A 12255-nucleotide genomic window follows, 5' to 3' on the forward strand; every position below is an offset into this window, starting at 1 on the left:
AACTGAACACTGAGTTATATTTGGTACGAATGGCAAATACCTCCCAATTCTCTGCAGTGTGCACTCCTCCCATCTAAAATAGCATCTTTCACATGAAATAACAAACATAAAACCCACACTCTTTTCTCAGATCCAGCCCCATCAGACTTTTTGGATGCACACAGCTGATGACATAGATCTTCTCCTCTGTATAAACAGCACAGCCTGTAAAATCACCTCATGGCAGGCAGACACGGCCTCCATTAGCTTTTGTCGCAGGAATTTTCTTCCTGGCTTGGATGGCTCCACTTCCAGACGACACCAATCTAAACTCCACAGCCTGACTTGAGCCCCATAAAACTCCAGAAGTCGGGAAGGTATCCGGACTTTGCCAGTGGAGAGGGATGCTTGAGCTGAGAGCACCTGAGGAGCACAACAGCATCCCCGGCGACCGGGAATGGTTGGGAATTTCAGCCTTGTGGTATCACACTCAGTCAGTGGCCCTGCAGCTTTTCCTTACAGGAATGTAAACAGCTCTCCTTGCAATGTCTCTGTTATGTCTCTGCTCCCTTACAATTTCCTGAGCAGGGCTGCTGCCAAGAGCACGGGAGTGGAGCCATGGGAGGAGCGGCTCCATCCCTGGGATCTGGGATTGCTGATCCTGCAGGACTGGAGCCATTACTGGAGATACAACCGAGGTTATTTCCACTGCAATTTATGTAAAAAATTGTGAGGTTGGGTTCTCAGGCTGGTGATTCTTAAAGACATTCAGGAGTGTGTTCGGATGAGGCAGAGCATCCCTGCGGATGTACCCTGGCATCCCTGTTTATTCACCCTTCCCTGCCCACATCCCTCCCTGGCATTGGCCATGGACCAAAGCTGGGTGGAATGAGCAGATCTGCTCTGTTGGGCCAGCACAAATAGGTGCTTGCACAGTGCTTGGTTGCACACTTTGTTTCATTGTTTTTAATTGCATGAAAGGGATATAGGAAATTAATAACAAAAATGTGAATTCATATTAGCAGTGGTATTTTGCATTTATTTTGACTAAAAAATGGGACTACACAAGATATGCTATTAAAAATGTTCTTCATTTTTGGATTAGTGGGATTAGAGGGCTGAATTTTTGAGAACTGAGTAGTTTAAATGCACTGTAAAATTACAACATAACATTTGATTAAATCCATGAAGCTTTACTAAAGCTCTCATAGTCTCTGAGATTCAGCTATTGCTTTTGAAGGCCACAGGATGTGCAAACTCAGAGCTTGATGCAGTTGTTACTTCCAACCAAACTATAAGGATAATGAAAAATTATCCTTTGAATTTTTAATCCTTATCTTTAAAATTATTAATTGTGTATAGTCTTGATAAAAATTTATTAATCTGACTTTGACAGTGGCCATAAATAGGCTGAACAGTTTTCAAAGAATTTGCCTGTCCTCCTACACAGTGCTTTCCTTCATGACAGCAGCTGAAAAAACCAAACTCATTTTCTTAATACATTTAGACTTTGGAAATGCATTTTCAATTAAGGAACTCGTTCTTCCTCTTAGTCCATTGGTAATCAGGTTTACTGGCAGTGAAGGATCCATTTTTCCATCCAAATGGTTGCCTGCAAAGCGATGGATGGAGCTGGGTCAATGAGCTGGAGAATGCGATCCTCAGTTTTAGGGGTAAAAAGAGCATTTGCACAGGGGCTGATGGTGCAGAGGAGATTTGGTTGAGGTAAGGCTCTCATGGTTTCACTGGTGGAAGGGGAAAGGAATAATGCAATGAGCTTTTCCCTCTGCCGTGGCCCAGAGCACAGCAACTGGGAATGAGCAGGGGGAAACCCACCTTAGGGCACTCGTTTTAATGGAAAGGAGAGAAAAGTACACAATAATGAACAAAATTGGCTGAGATAAAACATCCTAGGGTCTTCATTCTCACCTCCAGCTTGCTGTGCCTTCCTTGGCCTCACAAGGTTTATTCCAGCTTTACATTGCTTGGAGAACTTGTTCAGGCTGTCCTTTTTTTGCATTTGATACAAATATAAATCAGTTCTTATATCCCTCTTGTACTAAATCACTTGGCTGCTTCTCCTGGTTAGAATCCTAACTAAAGATAGTTGGAACTAAAGAGCTAAAAGATAAGTTCTCCTTAAGTTCTCACTTCTCTCTTTTAACAGCTATGTCAGAATTCAGTCCTTTGCCATTTAGCTACCTCCACAAAACAAGAAGTTAATGGCAACAACTTTTAAAATTGTGGATTTTTTGGTTTTATGTATGCAAGCTGATTTAGCAGGAGAATAGCAACAAATGAGAAATGGCAATTAACACTCCCGGAGTAAAGCCTGTTATTTCTCCTGTTCCTCAGCCTTCCCTCACAAAATGCTTTCAGAAAGAAGGCAGCTGATTCTAGCAAGCAAGAATACACATTTCATAATTCCACTCCACTGCTTTTCCAAAAACAAAAATATGTAGGAAGAACATTTCAGTGTAACTAATTAGCAGGCTCTGTGTCCTCATCCTTGTTGATTCAAGGGACATCTCTAAAAGACTCCTCATCCAAGTCTACTTCAGGTAATAAAATGACAATGTTTAAAAGATTAAATTGCAATTTTTTTTCACTAAATCAGAACGAAAATTATTCTGGAAAATGAGCGTGTGTAGGAAACGTGATTCTCTGAAACCATTTCCTTCCATAGAAGTCACAGAAATGATTACTGTTTCTTTATGTGCTAACTTGTTCCCCTCCTGCCCTGGCAGGGGGTTGAGGGCTCTCTTTGCTGTTTCAGTCATCTTTGGCTCCTGCTGCAGATCTCCCATGTACAGAGAGTTTTGATAAGATCCAAAGAAGCTTCAGTGTTGTGGGAGTTCCTCCAAATCAATTATTTGGAAATTTCAAACCTTTTGAAACTGGTCCATCATTAATCTCTGAGATAACATGGCATGGAATAATATCTGCTTCACATAGATCACACAAACAGGGGAAACATCTGTGGCCCTCTGCCTAAATAGTCTTTGTTCACTGCTACTTTGAAAAGAGCCACGGACACATTTGGGTATGGAAGAAGAGCTTAGCTTAAAAAAAAGGAAAATATTTGGTAATGCAGAGAATTTCTGTAAACTCCAAATCACTAGAGAGTTCTGGGGCCATTGCTGTTTACTATCAAGCAAGCCAAATACTCATTTCTGCGTGCAGTTTATCCGTGCTATCATAGGCAGGCCAGCCACCAGATGCTCAGAAATACTCATTCCTCTGCAAATTAGTTCACCTCGTTTTGTGGCCAAATCACTCGCTTGTCAATTCCCCCTTTGGCCTTTGCAGTTAATGGGATCTGCTCTTCGTCGGTCTTGGGGGATTTCTTACTCCCATTATGAAAAAAACCCAAACCATTCTGAATTCAAATGGAATTCATTTTCCTAAATATACAACCACAAGTTGCTGCTTCAGACTCATAGATTTGGGAGTGTTTTACATTGATTATAAATGAAAGATGACTTTAAAACTCAGAATGAAAAATGTGCTGGGTTTCATTCAAGCATATCCTGAAATGAAACCCTTTCTGGCTTTTTCTCAATATTTTTGCTTTTACTTCTCTATCCAGGATTTAAAAGGTGGGTTTACCTCTGGATATTTTACAGCTGGTAAATGCAAATGCAGGTTTGCAGTGTTTGTAGCAGGGCAAAGACAAACCTTAGCACTGGTGCAATGTGTCCTTATCCTTATCAAAACCAAATGTATCACCCTCCCCTGAGCTGGGTGCTGTAAGCCCAGAGCTCTGAGCCCCACACTTGGCACCATCAACACAAAGGACCTTGAGGGAGTTACTTCCAAAGTATTGAAAGAACCACTGACACAGGTTCCTTCTTGTCCACTCCACTGAGAAACTCTGCTACAAGCTGTGGCCAAGACCCCTCCACATTACACTTTAAATCTGTGCTTTTGAACCCTTCATGAATCAGGCCCAATGTTTCATGCCAGGCATCCTGCCATGTGTCTCATGGAGTTTATAGAAACCTCCAGGGCTGGCTTTAATCTGCTTTCCCAGAGTCCCTGGGTTTGGAAATGTATGTACCAGGAAGAAAGAGAAGGGAAGGAAAGAGAGACAAGAAATCAAAGCATAAAGTGAGTTCACTTAAAACCTCAGCCAGCCTTGATGTGAGGGCTCATTTTGCTTTCAGGCCTCACCCCTTTACCTCAGGTGCTGGGATTAAGGGGGGACCGTTTTCCCCTCTGGATTGCGTAAATGAGGAAGCTGTTGACTCGCGTGGTCCTGGAAAGACATATGTGCTTCATTATCTGGATTCCTTGTATTGTTTCAGCTTGTCGTTGCTGGCTGGGAACACGCAGCCTTGAGCTGTTCCCATTTTTAAAATGCACTTTTTTCTGCCGCAGATTCTTGCCAAGTGGAGATTTAAGTGCACTATTACTTTTATAGAGGACTATTAAGAGTTATTAGATCCCATTAGAGCAGACTATGCTCTTTAAAAAAAAGAATACTTTATTTTTGAACAACCATTTATATTCATTTAAATCTGACAGAATGTTTGTATCAATGCAAACACAGTTAATTATATCTCAGATCTATGAGAACCTTTCTTGTTTATTTTTTTTTAATGTTTTACTAGTCTCCCCCAAAGACTGTATTTTACTTGTCTCCCCTAAAGACTGTGTTTTACTTGTGTGGCTTTAAAGCAAGTCTGAACCATCATGGCTGCGAGGTGCACTGAGTGTTCTGGCAGGGATGGCATGAGAGCACTTGGAGAAAAGTGATGGAAACTGGATCACAGGATGATCTGCATCCATGTTTTCACCAGGTCTGGATGAAGTCCTCTGCTCACAGGCATTAAGACATCAAGGGGAATCTTCCTATGAGTAGAAGCAGGATCAGACCCTACATTACAGTAGGAATATGACCTGATTTTACTGGTAGAAGTCACTGCCTGTAAGAATTGCACACATCCCCCTTCCTGGGTGGTTTTGTTATTGGGAAGACTGGATGAATGCTTGGATTAATTGCTAGCCCCTTCCAAGTTTACTTCATGCCTTCTCCTTTTTTCACAGTTTACATCCATTTCTCCAGATTTCTTGCATTACTACTTTGTCTCAAGTCAATTTCAAATAAAATGAGTAAAAATTGTCTCAGAGGAGTAAAGAATTAGATGTGCTGACACCGTGTTTTCTACAGAACGTCTGGGAGAGCAGCTCTGACGTTATCCCTTCCCTTATGGCAGCATTTGCTGTGTGGAACATTCTCAGCAGCCCAGCCCCATGGGTTTGAGCTGCTTAAACTCTAATTTGTATAACCCACTTTGGGAAGAATGATACGTCTTCCTGGAAAACATTCCATTTCCCTTCCCTTCTCGAAGACACACTGTGAGGAGATGACTAAATGCTGCCACAGGAGGGAGAAAAACAAACAGGAAAGAATTAAAAGGGCCTCGGATAGGGCATAAATTATTCAGCTTTTCCCCTCCCTGAACTCTGTTGCAGCCAGCACATGCACAGCACCTCCCCTCTGGATGAGGCTTTGGCATGAGCAGCAGATCACATCCACGCTCCATCGTTGCCGCTTGGCAATGATGCAGGATCCTCCCTCCAGAAAACTCTGCAGGAACACAGCTGGACAAGGTAGTGGAGGGCAGGGAGGGGGAGAAACACCCTGGTTCTCTGGGGAATCATGTTTGAAATGACTTCTTGGAGCTTCAAGCAAGTCTAGGATTAGAAGGAATGGTTTAAAGATGTATTTGCTCCAGGACAGCCACCTGTAGAGTTTGTGCGGGAATGAATGTGGTCCCTTTATTTTTATCTCCCTTTCAAAGGTTGGCTGAACAAACCAATCAGCCACACAAAATAGCAAAGAGCACAAGCCTCACATATGTTGTTTGATATTCTTCATTATTCTTAAGACAAGGAAGGCAGTTTAAAACAGGGTAGTTTTGTCTGAATCACAGCTGTCCTACCTTAACTTGGTCCTGTCGTAACTTGGTCCTGTCGTAACTTGGTCCTGTCATGCTTGGGTTTTAAAGCCCTTTGGTTTTGTTTAGAGTAGGAAAATAGTGATTTTTTTCAAGAATTATAGCTGAATTGAACCTGTTTAACTAAAAAGCCAACACTAGAACAGCGTCAGGATCATGGTTTAGCAGCTTTAGCTCAGTTCTACATCTGGAGTAGAAACTAAATTAGGTCAACACAGCAAACTCCCTCAACTTTGTCCTAATTAGATAGGCTTTAAAAGCGACAGACTGAACACTTTAGGAAACCTCTGAGCACAGACCAGGCTGAGCTTACCAGCTTCATTCCACCTGGTTCCACCTGGAAGAACAGGAGAAGGGAATCTTGACTGTAGTGGACCACTCAGCCTTATTCTACCCAGCAATCTATTAAAAATTCGTTTTTTATCTGGTATTTGGGCATTGCCTGGCTGAAAAGCCATGGAGGAAGTGATGATATTTTTCTGGATTACAAAATACAGTGGTAACAGGGCTGAGACCCACTTGACTTCTGTTCTGCTGGAGCCCTGGATGAGTGAATCATTCCATTCTTCCCACAAGCAGGGACAGTGCCATAGGATTAGCCTTTCCTCCGCTGCTCATTTTTGTTTTGAAATCTTCTCTCAGAAAACGTACAAAGTAGATGATAAATTATTCTTCCTACGCCAGGAATTTTCCATTTTGAGTTTTATCTGTTGCTGGGTTTTGGCACCATTAAACTGTTAAGGGTAAATTTAAAAATAATTGAGAATCTGGCTCCCTGGATTGTAGTTTGGGGCTTTCCTGCAGAACAAGAGAAGTTTTTGATTCAGGAAAGCTCTTTGATTTTTGATGATGCTCACAAGACTGTGTTGTCCGTGCACATAATTAACTCCACCTGGGTACTGATTGTCTTTCCTCTGCCTTTCCATCTCTGCATTCTGTGGATTTTCCAGTAAGACTGATTAGTTTCAGAAAGGCAGAGAAGAATTAAGACAATATGGAAAACAGTTTGAGGAGAAGGAAACAAGCAAGGAGCCTTCAGTATTGTGCTGAAAATCCTGAAATTCATGTTAGGGATGCCAGAAGAAGACATGGAGCAACCCAGAACAAGGATTTAACACAGAGGTAAAGAAATAGATTTGGGAGAGCCACAAGGCCTGGAAAGAATGTTGGATGAAGTGGAAAGCAATTAAAAAAATATTTATTTTGTATTCTAATGGAGTCTGGAAGTGAATATATCACTGTGTGTGATGGTGTGCATATATATGACCAGGAAATTGGTTTTGCTTCAAAAAAATTAAAGAATTATCATCTAATATCAGACCCAAGGGCGACAAAATAAGCTACAGTAGAAATCCAGCAGAAAATACCGTGGCTCTGAGGCAGGCCCCACTGCTTTCCTCTTCCCCCAGACTGTACAATATAGATTTTTAAAGAGCTTAAACTTCATGTCCTTTACTTTCCTGACTGCTCTGTGTGAGCTGAAAGGAACATCATCTGGACAGGTCAGTTGAGCAGGAGTGGTAATTTACAGAAACTGGTACAAATATTGGAATTATAGTTTGGGGTTTTTTTCCAAGGGAAGGAGAGGAATAGAAATGGAAAAAATGTCAGTGAAAAAAACCATGTAGGGTCCAAACTTCAGAGCTGAGGAAGTCTGCAATGGAGAATGTAGTTGAGACAGCTGTGCTGAGGCTTACCTAACCTAGGGCTGACCAAGTGACTTCCATGATGTCATTAAATGAGCTTGTTGCTCCAGTCCTTGCTCCTGACACCTATTAAATCTACAGCGTTTGAGTTTGGGGTTGTCAAGGTAGCCCTGCATGGGACACCAACAGAATCCATCTGGGGAATGAGACAGACCCTGCCCAGAGGCTCTTTGCTCTTTTCTTGGCTGCCTTTTCAGGATATTTTCTTCTCTGCATATCCTAGAATTGGTTTAGAGAACCAAAGGAATAATTCATTCTTTGTCCTCTGTATGTGCTGTTTAATGCAGGGCAGCTGGTTTCAGGGCTTGGGCCTAAATTTTTTTGTCTGTCTTGTAGGAAATATCCCCCTTGATTTCAAAAGAATAGAGAGAAAACCATTTCATTCTACAATGTTTATATTAGTAAAAGGCCACATAAAGGATTCATCCATGTTTACAGTAGTCAGAAGACCTTGCAGGTATCTGGTGTCTTGTCCCAAAGGAACCCAAAGTTTCTTGCTCCACTGTAGACAACAAAGATCCTATACAATATTCCAAATTTCAAGCTACTTGCAAGCCATAGCACTTCCTGGATACAGATCCCACCTCCTTTTCTTGCAGCAGGCAATTGGAGGATCTACTAAAGGATGCCAGAACCCTCTCAATGACAGGTCCACACTGTCCTGTCAACTTCAAAGAAACTGTTCCCAGGGAACAGACGAGTCAAGAGAGTCAGTGATGCAACCATCCCTTTAAATGAATCCAAAATGGATGGTCAAATGCAGACTCCTGACTTTTATTTTGATTACCCTCAACAAAGTTTTCTTTGGGATGTCTTGTGAATGTCTCTGAATGTCTCGTTTCTATTCTCAAGAGAACAGCTTCCCACTCCCTTCTGTTTCTTGCCTCCCCCAAACCGGAGCTAAGGGTGGAGCATGTGTCCCCTACCTTTCTTCCTCTGCCACCAATCCTAAATTCCCAACAGCTGTTTCCAGTGGCACATCCAGAAAGTGGATCCTGCTCCTCTGTGTGGCTGGAGAGGCAGAGATGCAGTCTTGCAATGGTCATGCTTCTTGACAAACATCAATTATTTTGAGGAAGCCTTTTAATGGAATAAAAACTGACTAGCAGCTAGGAGACTGGCTAATAAGCTGCTTCTCACTTCCACCAGGAGCCTTGAAGTGCAGGACAGAATCCAGGAAAGATTTTCTGGAAAATGAAGAGAGGCCCAATAAAGTCTCTAAGCCTGGGCAAGTCAATAAACTGTCACAGTTGCCCAGAAGGAATTGGCTTGTCTTAGATAAACTTACAAAAGGCCCTGAAAAAACAGAACTTTTTTTAATGGCAGAGATTAATTTTCTGACTTCAAAGTAGTATTAATGCAGAGTTTGGCTGAGGTTTCCTGTACAAGCAGTTTCCCCCCAAGCAGTGATTTCAGAATCCGCCTTGTTTTAAGGCTGGCATTTGCTGCAGCTGCAGACCTGGAGTATTTTCGATCCCCTCTGAGTGCTGGAACACCATCCAACAATTAAACCGCAACCCAAAAACAATCAAACATCTGTTTGGAGGCTGCTCAGTGACTGACGTTCTCCTGCCAGCATAAACACTGGAGCTGCTGAGTGATTCCTGTCTTGTGTGTGTGTGTATGTGCTGCTTGTGTGGGTTTTTGTTCTCCCAAGCAGGAAGATTCTGTGTGTGTAAATACACTGAGGAGCATTTCCACTGCAATGTATGAACGTGCCCAGATAGTTTATTTGTGGAAATGTTTTTGTTGACATGAGCACACATGTTTGAATATCAGCTTGAGATTGGTGTGCTGGAGGTGGCTTTGGAGGAAGCACAGGAGGATGTGGACTGTGAGCCTGGGATCAGGTATGGGGTTCTGCAGTGCTGTGGGTGTTGGTGTGTGCTTATTTATAGGTATTTGTTTTTGTTCAGGGGGAAAATTGGCATTATGGCTGCATGTTTTTAGGTAGAGACAACTATTTGAAGAGTGTGCATGTGTGTATGGAGTGTACGTGTGTGTGTATATGTACAACTGTAGGACTGTGCTTTTTGATGGATTCTCCATTTGACCTTTGAGTTCTGCCATGGAGTGGACCAGCTCCAGGGGCCAGAGGAGCTGATGTCCTTCTCTGCAGGCCCAGGAAAGGAGATAACAAACTGCTGGCAGCAGTTCAGATCTGGTTCAAGAGAACAGCGAGGTCTGGCCCTGATGTGATCTCAGGCTCTCTAAATCAAACCCCCTGATTTCAAGAACTCTCTTGGTACTGTGGCAGAGAATCTGAGGATGAATTGACTCCAAGGCCTTGAGAACAGGGATGGGGTGATGAATACTGGTGTTAGGCCTGCCTGCCTAGAGGACAAATTACTCTCCTTCCTAAAAGCACTTACAGACTCCATGCAGGTTGCTGCTTTTGTCGTTTTTTATTTATAGCCTTCAAATAACCACGGGCTGTTGATGGCCAGGGGAAAGCACCATGCGAATGGCATTCAATCCCAACAGGAACTCCCTCCCTATAAAACCAAGACCTGCTTTTGGAAAACACAATTGTTCCCACTCTGAGTCAAATGACAGCTTGTGCTACTCCTACCAGCTTTCCCCGAAGCCCCACAGTCTCCAGGCTGCTCCCTGTCATTTGTGGTGTCCCTCTGTCCCTCACAAGCCCTGAGTCACCACAGTGGGACAGGGAGAACATCAGCACCACAAGTGACAGACTCTGGGCCACCCACTGCCTGTGCTCTGGGAGCATTCTGCTGGCTAGGACAGAGCAGCTGGAGATTTTTGCTTTAGCCCATTTCTCAAATATCCTATTGCTGAAGTATAAGAACAGGCTGTTACGGGAAAGAAGGATTTGATGATCTTCCCACTGTGAGCCCCACATCTTAACTTATTGTTCTGATCACCTATTCTTTTGCAGCAGTATTATTTTTCTCTTTGCCAGTTTAATCTGAGAAAGTTCACTAGGAAATAGCTTTGCCTCAGAAAGTTCTATTGCTTGGAGGGGGCAGAGCACAGAGGGCAGCAGCAAAGCACAAGGAATCAGTAGTTTTCTGTTGTGGCTGCTGCCTGGGTGCTGTAGAACACAAACCCCAATTTATCTTTGGTGAATAAAATTTTTGCATCTGTCAAATGGGGAAAGGATTTAGTGTGGTGGGAGACAGACTTGTGCAACATAATGTTTTCTACTTTGAGAGACCTGAACTCAAAAAGCTACAGAAGAGCACTATTGCTATTACACACTGTCCTGCCTTCAGTGCATGTCTGTACATGTGGATCAGAGAAAGCAAGTGCTGACCACCACAGGACATGGAATCACAAAACTCCCAGGATTTGCCTCGACCTCTGACACCCCAATGAGTGGCCTCCATGCTTTAGACAGAACCATATAGACTCTTTCAAGTCTGGAACTTGAGGTTTCCCACAGTCTGGAACTGTGCCCCTGTGTGGTCCCTGCGTTGTGAAGCTCCTGCAGGTGAAGGTGTGACACTCTCAAGCCACCTCTGTAACATGTGATGGGATTCTCACTCCTCCTTTTTCCAACACAAGACTCCTCAACAGGGTATAAGATGATGATCATGACAAAAGGCCCCTCATCAACATTAGCAGCTGCTCAATTTCCAACTCTTGTTTTCCCACAAACTCCAACTCCAAAAAAATATGAAGTGCAACTTAAGGAAGCTCTCAGCTGTCTAACACTATGTTCATTTCCATAACAGATGTGAAATAAATTTTGGTCTCTTCTCTATTCCTATTTTGTCTGTCTCTAAATTTTGAGACCTTGGAACTTTGCACTGTTCCCTTAAAATTTATTCATTATTTGTTGCAAGAGTTTTGAGTGGTATTTGAAGCTCTTTTACTTTGTGGATTAACATAGTTACCCTTCCACTAATTAGTCCAAACCTCAGAAAGCCTCAAGTTTTAACTTTTTGACTCAATATTCCGCCAACCAATAAGTAATGTGAGGATGTGAAAACAAACAGTACGACAAACTTACAAAGTGTGTGATGCCTTAAAAATTAAGGAGTGGTACTGCTCAGTAAAAAAATAACAGGATAAATTCAGGAGCAATGGAATGAAACAAAGCAATAGGAAATATCAGTGCGGGAATGATGTATTTGAAGCTTGTGGAATAGTCTCCCATTGGAAAGGACAAAGAACGAGTCACTTGCACAGCTATGGACAAGCTAATACATGCTAGAAATGATGTAGTTATGTGCAGAAGTTACTTTCATAAGCACAGGCTGGACTTGCAGCTCCCACAGTCACAAAAATCAAGTAGAAATTCCATGTGCTGCCAGCCCTTTGCTTCTCAACTCCTTGGTCTGTGCACACATCCTCAGCCAAACTGTTGGCATTAACCTGTCCATGCTATATAAAATTCCTCTTGTTAGTCAATAACCTGGATGAAAACTCTGACATTTCTTTTGGGAATAACTTGTGTCATAGAGCACCTGACTACCTGCTGGAGAAAGTGCAGGTTATTCAGACCTGGAAAGGTATTTGCCCTATGCAGGCTCATCGAGGCTGAGAAAGCAGCTTCCCCTTCTGAGCGCTGGGGGAGCAGGGGGTGTCAGATCCTCACATCTGCCACCCTCGTGCACAGCTGTGAGTTGTTCAGGGAGGGC

This window comes from Corvus hawaiiensis, chromosome 22 (assembly GCF_020740725.1).
Source record: "Corvus hawaiiensis isolate bCorHaw1 chromosome 22, bCorHaw1.pri.cur, whole genome shotgun sequence".
NCBI classification, from domain to species: domain Eukaryota; kingdom Metazoa; phylum Chordata; class Aves; order Passeriformes; family Corvidae; genus Corvus; species Corvus hawaiiensis.